Source organism: Apium graveolens, chromosome 7 (genome assembly GCF_009905375.1).
Source record: "Apium graveolens cultivar Ventura chromosome 7, ASM990537v1, whole genome shotgun sequence".
NCBI classification, from domain to species: Eukaryota; Viridiplantae; Streptophyta; class Magnoliopsida; order Apiales; family Apiaceae; genus Apium; species Apium graveolens.
The window spans coordinates 263938766-263959868 of record NC_133653.1 but is presented as its reverse complement, the minus strand read 5'-3'; the positions used below and the strand labels follow the sequence as shown (position 1 = coordinate 263959868).

The following is a 21103-nucleotide window of genomic DNA, read 5'->3' as shown; positions in this document are numbered from 1 at the left end:
GGTTTTATTGGGGATAGGATGACAGAAGATAGGAATGTTGTCTACTTTGCTAGATTTTGTCAGCTTATTTTTAACCATTGTTGTGCTGATAACCCCCAACCTACCACTGACTTAACTCCATCTTTCAAAATTGCAAAACGAGCCTTTAATGATTTGGTAAATGTTGATGTTAAGAAAAAGGTGGTTAGACCCTTGCAGATTCCTCAATCTGTAAAACAGATCTTATTAAATGCTGATCCTGATACCTACAGATCTGTTTATTCTGGTGTCCAACCAACCACCACATCTCAAACACCACAACAACCATCAACACATACCACTCATACTACTCAACCTACCCTCAGACAATATCTCAAATCATATCTCTCCACTTCACAGACAGTTCAACCTTCATCCTCAGCACCTCCTGTGAAGCCTTCATCTTCCAAGGCTGAGAGGACAAAGACAGTTCCCCAAACACCTCAGAAGAGAAGGAGGATTGTTTTGAGAGATGAATCTGACAGTGAAGAACAGGTTTCTACATCAGAACCTGTTGTCAAAGAAGCTGAGAAAGTTCCTTCTCAGAAGGATTCTGCAATTGGGGGATCTAGGCTTCTCAAAAGGCTTAGAAGAATGACTGTTGATGAAACTCCCAAGGAATCCATATCTTCAAAGAGATACAAGAAACAGAGGGAAAAAAGGCCAGTTTCAGATGATGAGGAAGCAGCAGCTAAGGAAGGAGATCAGGAATCTCTGATCTCATAAGAACCAATTTCTACTAGGGCCCCTGCTTCTCCATTACCTTCAACTAAGGAAGTTTTTACTGAAAAGGCCAACACACCATCTGTGTCTCCTAGGACTGTATCTCCTGTTGATTCAGGCACAAGTGCTGATATTGATATTCAGAACTTGGTTGTGCCTGAAGTACTTTACTTAGAAGCTCCAACAACAACTAATCCATCAACAACACCTGTTACTGATGCTGCTCAAACTCCAGAATTATCTACAACACCTTCTCTGCATCTAGATGCTGATGATCAGAATATAGGTGAGCATCAGGATATGGCTGTTGATCAGAACTTGGAATCAGATCAGCAATTAGAGGATGATCCTGAAGCCTCCATTGCTACTCATACTGTTGTTTTATCAGAAGATACTAATTCGTCAAGTTCTGATGCTGCAAATGCTGGAGATACTGGTGATGCTGCTCTAACTGCAGATGCTGATGAAGCAGGTCCTTCAGGACATGCTCCTCAATAAAATGTTCTTAAATCTGAACTTGTGAAGAAGTTTGTTACAAGAGAAGCACCAGTGCCTTGGAGTGAAACTCCTGCAGGACAGGAGTGGACTAAGGAATGGAACTCAGTTTCCTGTGTTCCAAATGCAAAGCATCTTGCTGAGCACTTGACTAAAGCTGATGAGATGTTAATTACTGATGATTTCAAAACACAGCTTAGAGTCACTGCATTGAGTACTAAACATCTACAAGGTCTTCATTCAACTACTCATGCATAGTTACATAAGATTCAGGAAGAATTCATTAAGCAGAACAAGTTCAGAAAATTGACAAGAAAAAATTCTTCCAACCTACCTTTGACAGAGTTGCTTATATTGAGAAGACTCAAGAGAAACAACAAGCTCAAATTAATGATATTTTGAAAAATCAAGCTTCTCAGCAATCTCAACTTAATGAAATCCAAGCCTCAGTGGAATTGCTTGTCTCTCTTCTCTTACCTGCTGATGCCAAAAAGGGGGAGAAAGTAATTAAGTCCAAATGCAAAACTGATAAGACACTGAAGGGGAAGGATGATGAAAAGGATGACCAAGGAAACTCTGGAATGGGTAGAGGTCATAGTCAAGGTAGAGGTTTCTCATCAAGAAAAGCTGAAATCACAAGTCACAGGACAAGTTCTGCTACTGGTAAAAGGATAAGTTCTGATGAACTTTTAGATCTTGACGAAGAAATGTCAAGACAGTTATTTCTTCAGGGAAATCCAGGAATGGACTTGGAGAGTTTAATGGAAGAAGAAGCCAGACTTAAATCAGAAAAAGTCACATCTAAATCTGAAGCTTCTGGTAAAAAGATACTTCCAAAACTTAAAGGCATTATGATAAAAGAAAGTACAAATACTGAAGCAACATTGGCTAAATCACAACCGCAGATAGATCCAAGATCCAAGGGTAAAGAAAAAGTTGGTGAACCTATCAAGGTTTATGTGCCTCCTGAGAATGAAGAAATCACTGATGAAAAGGATGATCTTGCTCTGACTTCAAGAAAAGTTTTTAAGTCAACCTCTGACATGGCTCAAGTTGTTCAGAGTCAAGAGACAGTAAGTTCTGATATTCCGAAGAATCAAGTAACCTCTGACATAGCTCAAGTTAACTTGATATCAGAAGATAAATCAAAGATACTCCTACCAGGATTCACTAAAGCAAAACAGACTCAACCTTTGAAGACTGCTGCAAGTGGTTTTGAAGCAAGAGTAGTTACTGGAAAGGAAGTAAGAGATAAAACTGGATTGGGAAGTGCTGATGAAAGAAGAATACAAAACACTACCAATGATCCAACTTCCTTGAGTGAACCAGGTATTGGAGCAACTCCTGAGAGATTGAATCAACTGGAATCTGTACAAATGGTTTACCATACCTACTTGAAAGAACATATCTTGTTGTACTTCATGACAGATGGTAGGGTTTATCATATAAGGCAAAATGCCATTCCATTGAAGTATTTTGAAGAACTGGAGCATGTACTATTCTTACTTCAAGTGAATGACAGATTAACAGAAAGTGCTGCAAACTATTTGAAGGATCAGATTCAGAGACAGAAAAGGCTTTATTCTGTTAAGTCTGACATCACATATCTTCCAAAGTACAGAGATCACAAGGGTGATATAGTTGAAATGAAGCCCAACACTGCTAAGATTATAACTACCTTTCTGGGTTACAGGACTTTGGAATTCAATCTTGAGTCTGATAAGGCATATTTGATCAGACTGGATCAGGATATAAGAAAAGCTAAGATTAATGATCTCAGGGCTGTAATATTTCAAATTGGTGAAGATACTGCAGAGCTTAAAGATGCTAAAAGGAGGATGATTGATGAACTTAGATATGCTGAGAAATGTTTATTGAAGAACTATCTCAAAACAACTCCTGACATCAGAGAGATCAGAAGATGAAGCCAAGTCAAGATCTACAACTGATTAAATTCTGATATTTGTACAGACTGAAGCTGTTATCAGAAGTTAAAGATTGGTAAAGCTTTAAGGACTGTAAGTTGTAGTTATCTAGTCTAATTCTCATGCATTTGTACTTAATATTTTTGACATCATCAAATATCTGTTAAACTTGTATATTATGCTAATTTACAAGTTGGGGGAGATTGTTAGATATATTTGATAATGTCATGGCTAATATGATTTATGTTTAGTTTTCAGATCTTACTTAAACAGGATAAATCGGTACTTACTGGAAGTCAGGACTTAAGGATATCAGTACTTATATTATCAGGAGATAATCATCAGAAGATGGATATCAGAACTTAAGTACTGAAGGACATTCAGATAAGGACAACAGCTGATTAAAGGAAAGAAGATCGAGATAAACATAAGAAGAGATATGCATGAAGAAGGAATTCTATGAAGAATAGAATACTTGGAAGAAAAGATATCTGATTGAGCAGCTCTCGTGATATTTGTTCATCACTGAGAGGTAACAGTTCCATACTATAACAGAGTTTATTGTTTCAATAAAGTTTGTTTTCTGTTACTTGAGTTATTAAAGTTCGATTTGATTGTACCTTACACTGTATTCACCCCCTCTACAGTGTGTGTGTGACCTAACACATCAGAAATTCCATCAGAACTTGTCCTCAAAATTTATGCAACTGACACTTAAACTGTTCATCTAAAACAACATTGATCGCCACAGTAATTTTCATCATTCATATGGAGTGTAACTGTGTGCTTTAAGCTAAATATCAGACAAATAGTAAAGTCTGATTCACTTCAGTACATCTTAGAAATAAGGCATAACTAAGAACTTTGATCAAAATCTATCATTAGTCTGAAGTCTACTATAGAATGAGGTCATGCATGAGTCCACCTCAACTGTTTTGTGCTCATTTTATGCATCTTTTAACATTCTTTTTCACAGTGGCTTCTCAGTGTAAGTGAGTCACAACTGCTATAAGAATTTATGCCATTATCAGAGTATTTCTCCAGTAATCAGAGAATGTGAAAAGTCACCAAGAAAATTTTATTTTGCTTTTCTAATGCATATTACTTAATACCAGCAATGCACTTGGGTCTCCCCTTCCACATATATGTTTCTCTAGATCTCAAAGGAGTACATGATATTTATTTATTTTCTTTTCTTTTTCTTTTGATAAGTGAGGTTTATCAGCACTTAGTACATCCATAAGATTTACCAACATCAGAACTTAACAGATAAAAAGCACTATTCTAGTTTTTGACTTAGTAATAAGATACACAAAGTAAACCTAACCAAGCTCAATATCAGAATTTGCTTGTGTTAAAAGATTTCCACATAAACAATTACTTTAAACATGGGATCATTAGTATATTAGAGACTACTAGGTCAGCATCTAGCATAGTTATCCTCATTGGATTGAATAGTCACAGAAACATTCATATCACTATCAGAGTTTAGAAATTCACATCAGACAACAATCAGCACTTAGGTAAATTCCAATTTAAGCACAGATTACATAAAGATAGTAATATCTGTAAATACTGATCATAAAGTCTGATGTATCAGAACATAAACTAAGCAGATTTAGAGAAAGAACCTGAAACCATTCCAAGTTCATTTACCAATCTTGTAAAAGTACCTTCACACAGTGGTTTTGTGAAGATATCTGCTAGTTGTTGATCTGTTGGAACAAAATGAAATTCCACTGTACCTTCATCCACATGTTCCCTTATGAAGTGGTACCTAATGCTGATGTGCTTTGTCATTGAGTGCTGAACTGGATTACCTGTAATAGCAATAACACTTTGATTATCACAGTAAATAGGGATTTTAGAAAATTCTAACCCATAATCCAGTAACTGATTCTTCATCCAAAGAATCTATGCACAACAGCTTCCTGCAGCAATGTACTCTGCCTCTGCAGTTGATGTGAAAATTGACTTCTGTTTCTTGCTAAACCAAGAAACTAATCTGCCTCCAAGAAATTGGCAGCTTCCACTTGTGCTTTTCCTGTCAATTTTACACCCTGCAAAATATGCATCCGAGTAACCTATTAGCTTAAAGTCTGATTCCCTAGGATACCACAATCCTAGATCAGCTGTACCCTTAAGGTACTTGAAAATTCTTTTCACAGCTGTTAAGTGAGGTTCTCTTGGATCTGCTCGAAACCTTGCACAAAGATATGTAGCATACATGATATCAGGTCTACTTGCAGTTAGATAGAGTAATGAGCCAATCATACCTATGTAATTAGTAATATCTACTGATGTACCAGTATCCTTATCCAATTTTGTTGCAGTGGCCTTATGAGTGGATGCACTTGAACAGTCTTGCATTCCAAATTTCTTTAACAAATTTCTGGTGTACTTAGATTGACAAATAAAAGTTCCTTCTTCATTCTGCTTGACTTGAAGGCCCAAAAATAGCTAAGTGCTCCCATCATACTCATTTGATATCTTGACTGCATTAGCTTGGCAAACCTTTTACAAAGTCTGTCATTTGTAGAACCAAAAATGATATCATCAACATATATCTGCACCAAAATTAAGTCATTTCCATGGTTGAGAGAAAAATAAAGTTTTGTCAATAGTCCCTCTGTTAAATCCACTTTCCAGAAGAAACTGAGCTAAAGTCTCATACCATGCTCTAGGAGCTTGCTTAAGTCCATAAAGTGCTTTATCGAGCCTGTAGACATAATCTGGATATTTGGAATCTACAAAGCCTGGAGGTTGTTCAACATATACTTCTTCCTCCAATTCTCCATTGAGAAAAGCACTTTTCACATCCATTTGAAAGACAGTAAACTTTTTGTGAGCAGCATAAGCCAAAAATATCCTTATGGCTTCTAACCTAGCAACTGGTGCAAATGTTTCATCATAATCAATTCCCTCATGTTGAGAATATCCTTTTACAACCAGCCTTGCTTTATTTCTTGTAATTATGCCATCACTATCAGTTTTGTTTCTGAACACCCATTTTGTACCAACAACTGATTTGTTCTTTGGTCTTGGCACTAGGGTCCAGACTTTATTTCTTTCAAATTCATTCAACCCTTCATGCATTGCTTGCACCCAATCAGCATCTTGAAGAGCTTCTTCCACTTTCTTTGGTTCAGTCTGAGAAAGAAAAGAATGATAGAGACATTCATTTGATGTTGCTGTTCTAGTTCTAACACCTGCTCCAGGATGTCCAATAATCAAGTTAGGTGTATGTGCTTTAGTCCACTTCCTTGCAGATAGAAGGTGATCTCTAGAACCAGATGCTCCCCCATGATCCATGTTGTCTCCATCAACATTTTCTGATGCTCCCCCTGAAATTATGCTCTCTGAGTTGGATCCTTCAGAATTTGAGTTTCCAGAATTATCAGAACTTGACCCATCAGAACTTGATGAATCAGAACTTGAAGAGCCTGTTCTAGGTTCTGATGCTTCTTGAGATGTGGTTGGATCTTCAATATGCCCCCTGAACAGGTGCATTTTCCTTTGGCATATTCACCACAGTTTCGATAACATCAGAGTTTAACCCATCAGAATTTGCAGTATCAGGATTTAGACTATCAGAATTTACAGAATCAGAATTTAAAACTTCATTCTCAAATATCAGCTGATCATGATCATTGGAATCTTCAAGTTCAGTAATCTTCTTATCATCAAAAGAGACATCGATAGATTCCATGACAATCCTTGTTCTTAAATTATAGACTCTGAAAGCTTTTGTGGAAAGTGGATATCCAACAAAAATTCCTTCATCATCTTTTAGATCAAATTTGGATAGCTGTTCAGGATGAGTCTTAAGAACAAAACATTTGCATCCAAATACATGAAAGTACTTCAGATTTGGCTTCTTTTTCTTCACCATCTCATATGGTGTCTTTCCATGCTTGTTGATTAGTGTTGCATTCTGAGTAAAACAAGCAGTCTGCACAGCTTCAGCCCAAAAGTAGGTTGGTAACTTTGCTTCATCAAGCATAGTTCTTGCAGCTTCAATAAGAGTTCTATTCTTTCTTTCAACAACTCCATTTTGCTGTGGAGTTCCAGGAGCAGAGAATTCCTGCTTTTGCAGAACTCTTCCATAATCATATTCTTGAACTCAGTGCCATTATCACTTCTTATGATTTTCACAGAGTCTTTGACCAATTTATCCAGTTGTTTGACATGATCAATCAAGATAGATGCAGTTTCACTTTTTGTGTGCAAAAAATACACCCATGTGTATCTGGTAAACTCATCTACTATGACCATAACATATTTCTTCTTTGCAATAGACATGACATTCACTGGACCAAATAGATTAACATGTAGTAGGTGATAAGGCTCAAGAATTGAAGATTCAGTCTTGCTCTTGAATGAAGATTTTCTTTGTTTTGCCTTTTGACATGAATTACAAAGGCCATCAGGAGCAAATACTAATTTTGGAAGTCCTCTCACAAGATCTTTCTTGACTAGTTCATTTATATTGTTAAAATTTAAATGAGAGAGTTTCTTGTGTCAATCCCAGCTTTCTTCAATTAATGCTCTGCTTAACAGACAGACTGCAGAGCCATCAGAACTTGTTGAAAGCTTGGATTCATAAATGTTACCATGCCTATATCCTTTCAGAACAACTTTGCCTGTAGATTTGCTTACAACTTCACAGTGTTCTTCAAAGAAATCCACATGATAATCTCTGTCACAGATTTGACTAACACTCAGCAGATTGTATTTAAGTCTTGAGACTAGAGCTACTTTTTCACTGATGACATTCCCAAGATTGATATTGCCATATCCCAGAGTTTTTCCCATGTTGCCATCTCCATAAGAAACTTCAGGGCCAGCTTTCTCCACAAAGTCTGATAGCAGGGCTTTATTTCCAGTCATATGTCCTGAACATCCACTGTCCAGAACTAGGATGTTTCCCTGTAATCACAAAGACCACTAATGATTAGTTTTATGGACCCAGACTTGCTTGAATCCTTTGGCCTTATTAAGTTTGTTAGCATTTGCAGCAGATTTAACTTCAGAGTTTATGCTAACATTTTTCTTATCAGATTTTACAGTATCAGACTTTGCATCGGAACTTATACTTGAAGGAATTAAAGCAACTTTCTTCAAAGAAGGTTTTATTTGATAATAATCATAGTATAAACTATGATATTCCTTACAAGTATAAATGGAATGCCATAAACTACCACAATGAAAACAAGGATTTTGTGGCTTAAACCTAACAAACTGACTCTTAACTCCTGACTTAGAAGACAAGGAGTTTATATTCTTATTCTTCCTGCAAAAAGAAGCCAGATGGTTAGAATTTCCACAGTTATAGCATTTCTTTCTTGGAGCATTAGGAACAGGCATATAATTATTGCTTTTATTCACACCTTCCTTTCCATTCCTATTTTTCCTAGGTGGCTTTACCTTGTTTACATTCTTAATCTCTTTCAGCTTATACTTAAGCTGCTTCTTTGTCATTAAGCCTATGTAGACTTCAGTTGACTTATCCTGTTTTAATATGTCAGAAGTTAAATCTGCCTTAACTTCTATCTCAGTATCTTTCATCTTTTCAGAATCAGACTTTACAGTTTTAGCTACAAACTTAACAGGATTTACCTTTGGCTTAACAGTTTGCTTAACAACAATTGGCTTAATCTGTTCAGTTCCTTTTTCACTTTTGTCATCTCCATAACCTAAACCCTCTTTCCAGTTTCCACTACTTAGTATATCCTGAGTTGCTCTGTCAGAGTTAGTCCAAGTCCTGATAATCTCTCTTTCATTTTCTAACTCAGTTTTTAGAGATTGATTCAATTTTAACACTTCACCTCTAACATATAAAGCATCATCTCTATCCTTCTGAGTTTGATGAAACATAACTAACTCTTTTTCTAAATAATCATTCCTTTTCTTAAAAGCCAGATTTTCAGAAGTTAACCTATCACATGTTAAAGTCTGATCTCTATAACTAATGAACATGGTTTTAAGATAATATCTCAACTCAGTAATATCATCAGTATGAAAAGCATAAGTTGTTTGAGGTACCTTTAACTTAGCAGCATCAGAACTGCTATCAGCATTTGCCATCACGACATAGTTCACCTCATCTTCAGAATCTGAAGTGTCTGTCCAGCTTTTCTTCTTTGTGACAAGTGCCTTGCCTTTTTCACCTTTTCCTTTCTTGCAATCAGGAGATATGTGGCCTTTCTCACCATAATTGAAGCATTTAACATTTGAGTAATCTCCTCTGTCAGACTTTCCTGATTTGCCTTCAGATTTTCTGAATCCCTTCTTATCAGAACTTCCACTTTTCCTGGAAAACTTCTTTCCCCTTCTGAATTTCCTGTAGGCTATCTTTGTGATACCCTTCACCATTAGAGCACACAATCTCATCATCTCTTCATCAGCATCCATCTCAGTTAGACTTTCAGTTTCTGAATACTCATCATCATCAGAACTTGATGACTCAGTATCAGACTTTGTGATGAGAGCCTTTCATTTGCCTTTCTTTGAGGCAGCCACTTTGGGGATTTCCTCCTCAGGCTTAAGAGCAATTGTCCTTGATTTTCTCCCATGTCTCTTGCTTCTTTGATCCATCTCAAGTTCATGAGTTTTGAGCATACCATAAATTTCATCAAGAGTAGTTTCATCAAGAGCATAGTTGTCTCTTATAGTAGTTGCCTTCAAATCCTAACTTTCAGGAAGAGCTAAAAGGAATTTAAGATTAGTATCTTCAAGATCATATTCTTTATCCACCAGTGACAGATCATTCAAGAGTTTGACAAATTTGTCATATAAGCCAGTTAATGACTCATCAGGTTTTGATTCAAAGTGCTCATACTCTTGAGTGAGTATAGTTGAGTGAGTATAGTCCTCCTGTTCTTCTTAATTACATCAGTTCCCTGGCATCTTGTCTCCAAGGCATCCTTTATCTCCTTTGCAGTCTTGCAGTTGATTACCCTGTTTGACATGACATTATCAATGGCACTATGCAGCAAATGCCTAACCTTTGCATCCTTGACAATAAATGAGATATCTTAAGTTGTATACTCACTTTTCTCCTTTGGTACGACCTTTGCTGGCTGATCTGCAACTACAACAGAGAGCTTGGTTGGCTTATGTGGTCCTTCATTAATTCTGTCAAGGTATTCTGGATCTATAGCTTCCAGAAACATAGTCATCCTCACTTTCCATATGGGATACTCAGAAGGTCTCAACATGGGAACCCTAATAGTCTCATATCGACTATGAATTTGAGTCTTTGGAGTTTTTTCAGTTTTGGTGGGCTTGATTGGAGTTTGTTCTTCTTCAGACATGATTGTTTTTGGATCTTAAACTGTATGTGTATTAACAGATAGGCTCTGATACCACTTGTTAGGTCACACACACTGTAGAAGGGGGTTGAATACAGTGTATACTACAATCAAATCGAATTAAGAACACAATTATGAAACACAGAATAATCTTATTAATAAAACAATATTGCTATGGAACTGTTCTCTCTCAGTGATGAACAAATATCACGAGAGCTGCTAGGGTTACAATGAACAATATTCTCGATTAAGATAACACTTATAGTGTAAACCCTAAGCTGTGTTTATATAGACACACAGTTACAAGATAATCTTCTAATTGATATCGAATATGATTCTGTATCCTAAAATATATCAACTAGTTATCTTTTCTTCCAAGTCTTCTATTCCTCATAGAATTCTTCTCCATGCATATCTCTTCTTATTTTAGTCTTGATCTTCTTTCCTTTCAATCAGTCGCCTTCCTTATCTGAATGTCATTCTTAAGTCCTGATATTATATTTTGATAAATATCTTCTGATATCTTAAGTTCTGATAACTTAAGTTCTGATATCTTAAGTTCTGACTTCAGTATAAGTACTGATTTCCAGTTAAGTCCTGATTTATCCTGTTAGTCAAGATCTGAAAACTAAACATAAATCATTATTAGACATGACATCACAAATATATCTAACATGGGGGTAGTTGTTATACCCAAAATTTGTTACGAGCAGTATCCGGGTCGAAAACGGGTCAATTGGATGAAATTAGGGTAAAAATGCCAAGTTCAAAGAAAGGTAAGGGAGGCCCTCTTTCCCGAAAAGGTAAGGGTGCGCCCTCCATGATGTACGGATTAGTGATGCCTCAAAACCTCAAGGTGCGCCCTCAGAATGATAAAAATAAGAGAAGCCCTAACCTCAAGAAGTTAGGGCCCGCCCACAATACCATAAAAGCAGGGGAAACCCTGACTTTCCTATAAGTTAGGGCGCACCCTCGAGTTATAGAGGAAGAAGATTTTGACTGATAATACAGGGTGACGCCAATACATGGGAGTGTTAGGGTGCGCCGTAATGGTCAACATGGCAGAGAATTGAGCTTCAACATAAAGCTTGGACGAATTCTTTGAACACTTCGTGAGGATAGGAAGATGATGGATGATAATTACTAACATATTTTCTGCAGATACTCTGTTGAAGAACTCCTTCGTGTAATGCAACAACATGAAGGCGGTGTCCGTAGTCAGAGACCTCCAGGGGTATGTCTGTCATCACTGGGATGTGGGGTAAACTCTGATGTGTGCTTTGGGAGCTCTATCTCTGTAGTCAACGGGTGTCTTTGTTGGGAGACTTCGTAGTATCCTGCACTTTGTACCAAAAATCTTGGTATCACTTGTCATGTAATCTGGTAGGGGCTCCTTATTTGGGGGACAAGGATGCGTCCAATATTTGGGGTAAATTGTGGCTATACCTGCGTTCACGGACTAGAGAAACAGCTGGTAGTGGAGGGTTATCATCGGCCGGGGAGATGCCTTATCCGCGAAGTCTCGAAGTCGTGGACTAGCCTTGGGCCTTTGTGGTTAGGCCTCATCGGCAGACATTCCGAAACCTAGTTGAAGACGGTTTCTAGTAGGTTTCCTACCGGGCCTCGGAATGAGAAATCTAAGTCCATTAGATTTCTTGTTCCCCACGAACTACGTTGGCTTGATTCCCTATAAATAGGGATACGTGGGCAAATTGCAAGGAGTCGGAAGCGGGAGCCTTAAGGAGCCACCACCAACCCTAAGCAATCTTAGCCCCCAATTCATCACAACCACCACACTCCGCTCACTTTTCAGGCGAAGAACCACCATCATAGATCTTGATTTCGGCGACGAACCTCAAACTTTGTTGAAACCAAATTCCTCCGTCAACAAACATAATTCGCTAAATTATTGACTTTCTACCATGTTTTTGTTAAAAGGGTACGAAAAGAATACAAAACACATATAAAGATGACTTTAAGTAAGAATTTTTATCATAATCATTTTGTAATCGTGTCTATCTGTAACCAATGCTAAAATATCTAAATTTAAACCTATCAAAATATCTTTGGTAATAAATTCAACCATATCATCTAATTTTGTCTGAAAATTAAAATTAGATATTTATAAATTCTAAAAATTGATATAAATAAATTGTTTAAAGTCTGAATTGAATGGGCTTTTTTAGCAGTCAATAGGGCTGAGCATTCGGTCGGTTCAGTCAGAAACCGAACCAAACCGAATTAACCGAAAACCGAATTGATAATTTTTTTGTAACCGAACCGAACCGAACTTATGCATTAACCGAACCAAAAACCGAACCGAACTATTTCAGTTTATTCGGTTCGGTTCATGAAAATCAAAATATTTAAGGATTTTGTTTCTACAAACACCAATGAAGTTGCTTATTAGTTTTTACATCCACTTCTAGATAGAATTTTCAGACATACGGTTAGAACTAATGTCTTCAGGAGTTAATAATTTACACATATCCAATACGATAACAAAGTTTTTTTTGAAACTCAACGATAACAAAGTTAATTTGCTCCACATTGCTTTCTACTCTCGAATTTCTGCTGTTGTACGCGTATTCAACTAGCCCCTGCCTCAACTTTGATACTTAGAAAAAGTTGGAAGAAACTAGAAAGAATCAACTGAGTGTTGATTATGTTGAAACTGAATCAAATTAGGTCATCTATTCTGTTAGGCTATTTATTATAGTCTTCTGTTCTTTTGTATAATATTTACTATAATATATATATATATGTATATATATTAAGAGCCTATATATTAATTCAAAAATGTATGTATGCATAATTCGGTTAGTTCGGTTAAAACCGAATTGATTTTCAAATAAACCGAACCGAACCAATATTATTTCGGTTCAAACCGAAAAACCGAATTAACCGGAATTTTTGAAAAAATTCAAACCAAACCGAACCGAAATTGTACGGTTCGGTTCAGTTTTTCGGTTTCGGTTCGGTTTTGCTCACCCCTAGCAGTCAGATAACTCTCAATTTTTTCTTCCAGATTTGATTGACACAAAACCAATAATAGAAGGCCCGTCATAATTTCATCTATAATAACTAGTGTTAGCCACTTATGCGGTCCGTGTGATTCGGATCGGGCCGCATACGGGTTGGGCATTGGAAACCTCGACACTTAACCAGTCTCAAAGAGTAATGCGTTGGGTTTCGAGCACATAAATGCAACGGAAACAGTAATTAAAACGTGAAAATTCAGAGGTTTCGAAACTCATCACAGGATTCATGCGAAAAACAAATATTTAATTTGTAGATCAGATTATTTACCTTAAGGAGCTTTATAAATTGGTTGACTCATGGAGATCCAAAGCTTGTTCAATCACCATGCATCCCACTATCGCGATCAATGCTCTATCGGTATCCACACGAATGCTTGAACTCGAGGATTTAGAGACTTCGTAGTATCCTGCACTTTGTACCAAAAATCTTGGGATCACTTATCATGTAATCTGGTAGGGGCCCCTTATTCGGGGGACAAGGATGCGTCCAACATTTGGGGTAAACCATGGCTATACCTGCGTTTACGGACTAGAGAAACAGCTGGTAGTGAAGGGTTATCCTCGGCCGGGGAGATGCCTTATTCGCGAAGTCTCGAAGTCGTGGACTAGCCTTGGGCCTTTGTGGTTAGGCCTCATCGGCAGACATTCCTAAACCTAGTTGAAGATGGTTTCTAGTAGGTTTCCTACCGGGCCTCGGAATGAGAAATCTAAGTCCATTAGATTTCTTGTTCCCCACGAACTACGTTGGCTTGATTCCCGATATATAGGGATACGTGGGCAAATTGCAAGGAGTCAGAAGCGAGAGCCTTAAGGAGCCACCACCAACCTTAAGCAATCCTAGCCCCCAATTCATCACAACCACCACACTCCGCTCACTTTTCAGGCAAAGAACCATCATCATAGATCTTGATTTTGGCGACGAACCTCAACCTTTGTTGATACCAAATTCCTCCGTCAACAAACATAATTCGCTAAATTATTGACTTTCTACCATTTTATTCCAAAAGGGTACGAAAATAATACAAAAACACATATAGAGATGACTTTAAGTAAGAATTTTTATCATAACCGTGTTGTAATCATGCCAATCTGTAACCAATGCTACAATTTCTAAATTTAAACCTATCAAAATATCTTTGGTAATAAATTCAACCATATCATCTAATTTTGTCTGAAAATTAAAATTAGATATTTATAAATTCTAAAAATTGATATAAATAAATTGTTTAAAGTCTGAATTGAATGGGCTCTTTTAGCAGTCAGATAACTCTCAATTTTCTCTTCCAGATTTGATTGACACAAAACTAATAATAGAAGGCCCGTCATAAGTTCATCTATAATAACTAGTGTTGGCCACTTGTGCGGTCCATGCGATTCGGGTCGGGCCGCATACGGGTTGGGCATTGGAAACCTCGACACTAAACCAGTCTCGAAGAGTAACGTGTTGGGTTTCGAGCACATAAACGCAACGGAAATAGTAATTAAAATGTGAAAAATCAGAGTTTTCGAAACCCACTGTAGGATCCATGCGAAAACAAATATTTAATTCGTATATAAGATTGTTTACCTTAAGGAGCTTTACAAATTGGTTGACTAATGGAGATCCAAAGCTTGTTCAATCACCACGCATCCCGCTATCGCGATCTACGCTATATCGGTATCCACACGAATGCTTGAACTCAAGGATTGGATGCGTACTAGCACAAACTCGTTTCTTCTTGCTCTCTCCATCTTCTCTCTTGGTGGCTAGGGTTTTAGTAAAATTCTTACCCACAAAATCAGCCACACAAGAGATATTATATAGAGAGTAGAAAAACGAATTATAACTCTTAACTAATTAGGAGTTATTATTAATTCAAAATTCCTATTTGTATAATTATTAAGTCACACTTAATTATTTAACAACTTAATTTCATAATTAATATTAGTAAATTCGTATATCATTATTTATCTAATTAATTAAGTCATACAATTAATATTATAAATAATTCGAATTACTTTAATATAATTTAAATCCAATTTAAATTAAATAATCCTTCAAACATTCTTTGTGTGTGACTCTATAGGTTATTATTACATTAGCAACAAATTTTAAATCTAATTTAAAATCGTAAACAATGAGCGGCATCTAGTAATACATAATTGTTACCCAAGTAATAATAATTCAATCGGTGATCGATTTAACCTTTCGTGAATAATTTACAATGTAATATAATCCCTTTACCCAAATATTATAGATTAAACTAGAGGCATGTAATGTGTCATCTTCATCATAGTTTGATCTAAGTTTCCTTGATCAATGAGTAGACTATCATATCAAATCAATATTCGAGCGTGGCCACACATTTCATAGTCTAGCTCACACAAGAGACCAATAATATCACTCCTAAAATAGGAGGGTTAAATCCCATCTAGATCAATCATATTTCTCATACGATTCATAATATACCCAATGTCCACTTTTATCATTACCCGATCAAGGATAACTTTTAATGGAATCAATGTATATTATTTCTCGTATAGAAATATAATGACTTCAGGTCTAAGGACCATTACATCATTATCACTGTGAGAATTACTTATGACAAAACAGACATGTAGAATCTCACATCGGGTCTGTCCAGCACAATGTACATTTACATATGCCTGTGTTTTTGACTTTAGTATCATTATACCTATGATCAATGAGATGTGATCATAAGTCAACAAACACACTAGTCTTAATGCATTATTATTGTCCCTTAATAATAATACTCGACTAGGGACCTTTAGGAATATTGATACTATTCTCATAATCTCATTTCTAGGTGTTGGTGAGACTGCGTAGCTGTATGAACAGTTACGTGATAACTCAACACGAGAACAATACTAGAACAGGACAGGTTAATAATACTAAGACTATACAAGAAATCAGAAGAAATGAAGACAAGGCAAATACAAATAATCAAAATATTAGAAGAAAACTTGAAGTCTGTCTACAAGTCACTGAAAGAAATTCATTTATATGTTCATGCCTCAGTGAAGAATAAAGGTTAAAGACTTTCAAGGTTTCAGAAATGATGAAGATTCGGTGTATAAGTGCTACTAGAAGATTTCAGTGTATTAGCATTGATTGAAGATAGAAAGTGTATGAATCATAGGAATCTGAATAGTAGAAGACATGGTATAGACAGAGGTTAAAGAAGATCACTGCAGTCTTGAAGTTATACTCACTGACAGGAGTTCATGTATATGTTCAAGCGTCGGTGAAGAATAGTGAATGAAGTATTTAAGATTGTAGTAGCAATGAAGACATTATCTAAAGTACCAAAAATGATTCCAGTGAAATTACATTTTTTTATTGACAGTCAGTGTTCGAAGCGATGAAGTTGTTGCAAGCTTAACAATATAATCAAGGATATAATACAAAGACCTGAATCGAAGCTAGTCATCTGTGAACCAGACCAATTGCACTAGGCGTCAGTGATTTGTAAAAGGAAACTAAATATTATCATTAGAAGAATTGTTAAGTGAGGATTCGTATCTGAAGATGAAGGTTATATGGTACAGACGAAGACTCAAGAGAGAAGACTTGAAGACGAGACATTTTAAGGGTTAAAGCGATCTACGAAAACTAAGTCAAAGTGATCACTACCTTGTCAGTAGGAGTCACCCTGATCAGTGTATTGGATGTTAGAAGCAATATCCTGGAAATACGGTTCAATATTTAAGTACATGAACTGATCTTGACTTGGTACGAGCCTCAGGGAATAAATAGGAGCAAAAAGAATTTCACAAGTACTTCAATACCTACCTTGGTTGCAAGTAAGCTTTGCTTGCTTATTTTTCTAAGGCAAAATGACTCCCTAGCCATACTAGAGAAGCTAGGTCGCAAGTAACTCCTCCAAGAGGAATGCAAGGTCGCAAGTAAGTAGCTCTTGCCAAGAAAATAAGTAAAGATCTTCCTCCTAGCTTCCAGGGTCGCAAGTAAGTCTTATACTAGCACTTTTGGGTGCAACTAAGTCCCTATAAGGGCAAGAGGGTCGCAACTAACTCCTACAGAGGGTTATGGTCACAAGTAAAGCTTACCTAGGGAGTTCAAGGTCGCAAGTAAGTAGTTTCTCCTAAAAAACTAAGGCAAAACTCCCTCCCTTGGCACAAGAGGGTCGCAACTAACTCCTTACAAGGAGTTGTGGTCGCCAGTAAGCTTGAGTGTGGAATTAACCAAGTACAAAGGTTCCTAGGTGTATCCTAGTCGCAAGTAACAGAAATGAGTCCCTGGAACAAGTCACCTCAACCACAATATTATTGATTATTCAATTGATTTGTGTGGTTAATAATTAGCCACATATTTTAACTGGTATAAAAAGTCTACACAGAGAAGCAAAAAAGATTAACAATCAACAATTGTATTGTTCTGTGGTTTTGTTATCTTCTTCTCATACGAGAAGTGATAAAAACCAGCAACAAAGAAAATACAGAGAAGCTCAAGCAAATTGTATATCCGTTTAACTTCTCACCGGAGAAACGTTATAATGCCTGGTTTAATTCTTGTATATTCTTAGGGGCATTATAAATGTTATCCGGTAATTGAATCCTTAGACAAATATAAAGATCGATCATTGTATAGGATTTGATTTGTAAATCTTTGTAGATGCAAGAACATTATTGTTCTTGGATTGTAGTCGGTAAATTTATTTACCGGAGTGTAGCAACACCCCTCGCGGATTTATATATAAATATATATTTCCCCGAATATCTTGTGTTCGTTATTTTAATGTCCCAAACACTATTCACCTTGTTGTGAAGAATTTATGACACTTTATAACGCTCTATTAAGCTTTGAATTGGTGTATTTGTACTCAAGTTGTTGGTGTTTTAATGTGTTTTCTAGTGTTTTTGCATTTCAGGCATTAATTCGGATTTCAGGTGAATTAGCATTGTTTTGGTGCTAATATGGAGTTAGGATGGTGTGAAAGGAATAAAGCTCGGGAAACCAACTCATTGCAGCAAGAAAAGAAAGAAAGCGAGATTTTATCCTGGAGGCCAGCGCGCCCGCGCTGTCATAGCACGCGCCCGCGCCCAAACTTCAGAGACAGCGCGCCCGCGCCGGTTCGGGATGTTAAAATCCTGATTCTACTTGGCTTTTGTTCGGAGGACTTCTACTTTGCATGGGCTGCTATATATATCTAAATAAAACATGCTTTTCAGAGAGGGTCGTAACGGAGCTTATGGAGAAGACGACAAGAAGACCTATAACACAATTCAACGAAGGCGAAGAAGATCTAGTTTATTCTTGTGAATCTTTGTTCTAAGTTGTAATATTGGATGCTCGTTTCTTGTTTTGTTGAACCTAATACTCTGGATTTCATACTTGGTTTATTATTTGTTTATAAAGACTACGTTTATTATACCATGCTTTCATCGGAACCCACGTTGATGATGAGTCTGATTATGGGCTAATCGTTGTCGTGGGGTTTTAGCGGATTTATTTATGGATTTCTTTAATTGATTTGTTTCGATACCTTAGTGTGTGGTGATTATATGATAACCTAGTATTGGTTGTGCTTATTCATCTTATGAGCGTTGCGAAATTATAAGATAGCCTGTTAATTCTTAATGAAGCGATAGTGAATTTAAGGATTTAGAACTTGCCATGCTAGCATAGGTTCATGTGTTATTATTATGCATGATTCGTAGGTAATTTTAACCATCTTACTTGCCATGTGTAATCATGATAGATAACTTGTGCAATTAACCGTGATGTTGTCAAATTCTATAGACATATAGGGTCTCAATATAATTGGTGTCTATTCATCTTCTATATCTTTTGTGGATGTCTGGTAATATGGTATTCGTGCAACGAAAGTTGGCGTTTATCAGTTGCGTGTTATCTGATTAGTGTCATCACCATTACATGCTAAGGTTAAGAGCGAAAAGGCTATTGAATGAAGTACTTAATGAAGTTAGAATCCCATGTTTGTGTCATGTATTATTCAATTCTCTTTACTCTCTTAAGTTAACGTTCTCTAGTATAATTCTCAATAGTTAATCTTAGTATAATCAAACCCAAAATTGTTATTCGTCTTAGCATTGAATAATAGCCATATCATTGTTTCATAAGTGCATAAATCATAAAGTTAATCTAAACCAGTCTCTGTGGGAACAAATCTGATTTATATCTTATACTACTTGTGAACGCGTATACTTGCGTGAATTTTAGCGCGTGTTTAGCGACTAACAAGTTTTTGGCGCCGCTGCCGAGGATCGGTGTTAACTTTTAGTTTATGTGTTTATCATCAGTGACCGTTAAAGTTTATTGACTCGGACATTGTTACTTACCTACTCTTTTCTTTGTCGTGTTTCAGGTACTCTAGCGAGCGTGTATGCATACGCGTTCGCGGGCTCGTAAGAGAAATCTGGATCAAGCCGAGGAAGAAGCTGTAGTGATTCAAAGGGAAGTTTTTGAGGATGAAGAGAAAGTAGAAGACGAAGAGAAAGTAGAGGAACCAGCTTTAGTAATGATGGGAGATCAAGCAGAAAATCCTAAGGCTCTGATGGACTGTTCTCATCCTAAGATCAATGATATTCAGTCAAGCATCATCAGACCAGCCATCTCGGCTAACACTTTTGAGATCAAGTCGAGCATGATTCAGATGATACAGAACTCAGTTCAATTTGAGGGTTCTCCTATAGAAGATCCTAACATGCACATCAGGGATTTCATCGAGATTTGTGACACTTTCAAGTTCAATGGAGTGACTGAAGATGTTATCAAGCTGCGACTCTTCCCATTCTTTCTGAGGGATAAAGCAAAGTGTTGGTTACATTCTCTACCACCAGGGTCTATCACCAAATGGGAGGATCTAGCTCAAAAGTTTCTCACTAAATTATTTTCTATGGCGAAGACTGCTGCAATCAGGAAAGCTCTTACTCAGTTTGCTCAGCAAACTGGAGAATCTCTATGTGAGGCTTGGGATCGATATAAGGAGATGCTAAGGAAGTGCCCATACCATGACATGCCTGATTGGATGATTATAAACTATTTCTACAATGGTTTGGGCGCTCAGTCTAGACCTATGCTCGATGCAGCATCTGGTGGAGCCTTAAGGGCCAAAAGCTATAATGAAGCTTATGAGTTGATTGAGCTCATGGCAGCTAATGAATACCAGAATCCTACACAAAGAATGTTGCAAGGCAAGGTAGCAGGAATTCTGGAAGTTGATACAGCTACTGCTATAACTGCTCAACTTTAAGTTTTGACGATGAAAGTGGACTCTTTGGCGAATTATGGAGTTAATCAAATCACTAGTGTTTGTGAGCTTTGTGCGCGGGCACATGAAACTTAGCAGTGTGCTATTTCTAGTGAATCAGCTCAATTTGTGAGCAACTTTCAGAGATCACGGCAACAAGCTCCAACCAGTTATCATCCAAATAACCGCAATCATCCTAACTTCAGCTGGAGTAATAATCAGAATGCGGTTGAATAGCCTTATCAGCAGTACCCAGCAAAGCAGTACAACCCCCTGGTTTTTAAAAACCGTAATATGCACCAAGACAGCAGCTCGAGCTACAACAAATGAATGAAAAATCTGAATTGGAGGAGTTG

At 36.9% G+C, this 21103-nt stretch overlaps 1 non-coding gene across 1 annotated transcript; it reads right to left on the bottom strand.

Annotated features, from left to right (window-relative positions):
- Positions 1-20408: 20408 nt before the first annotated feature.
- LOC141676321 (small nucleolar RNA R71) lies at positions 20409-20515 on the bottom strand. The gene has a single exon (XR_012556919.1). It is a non-coding gene; the product is annotated as a small nucleolar RNA R71 (small nucleolar RNA).
- Between the last annotated feature and the right edge of the window lie 588 nt (positions 20516-21103).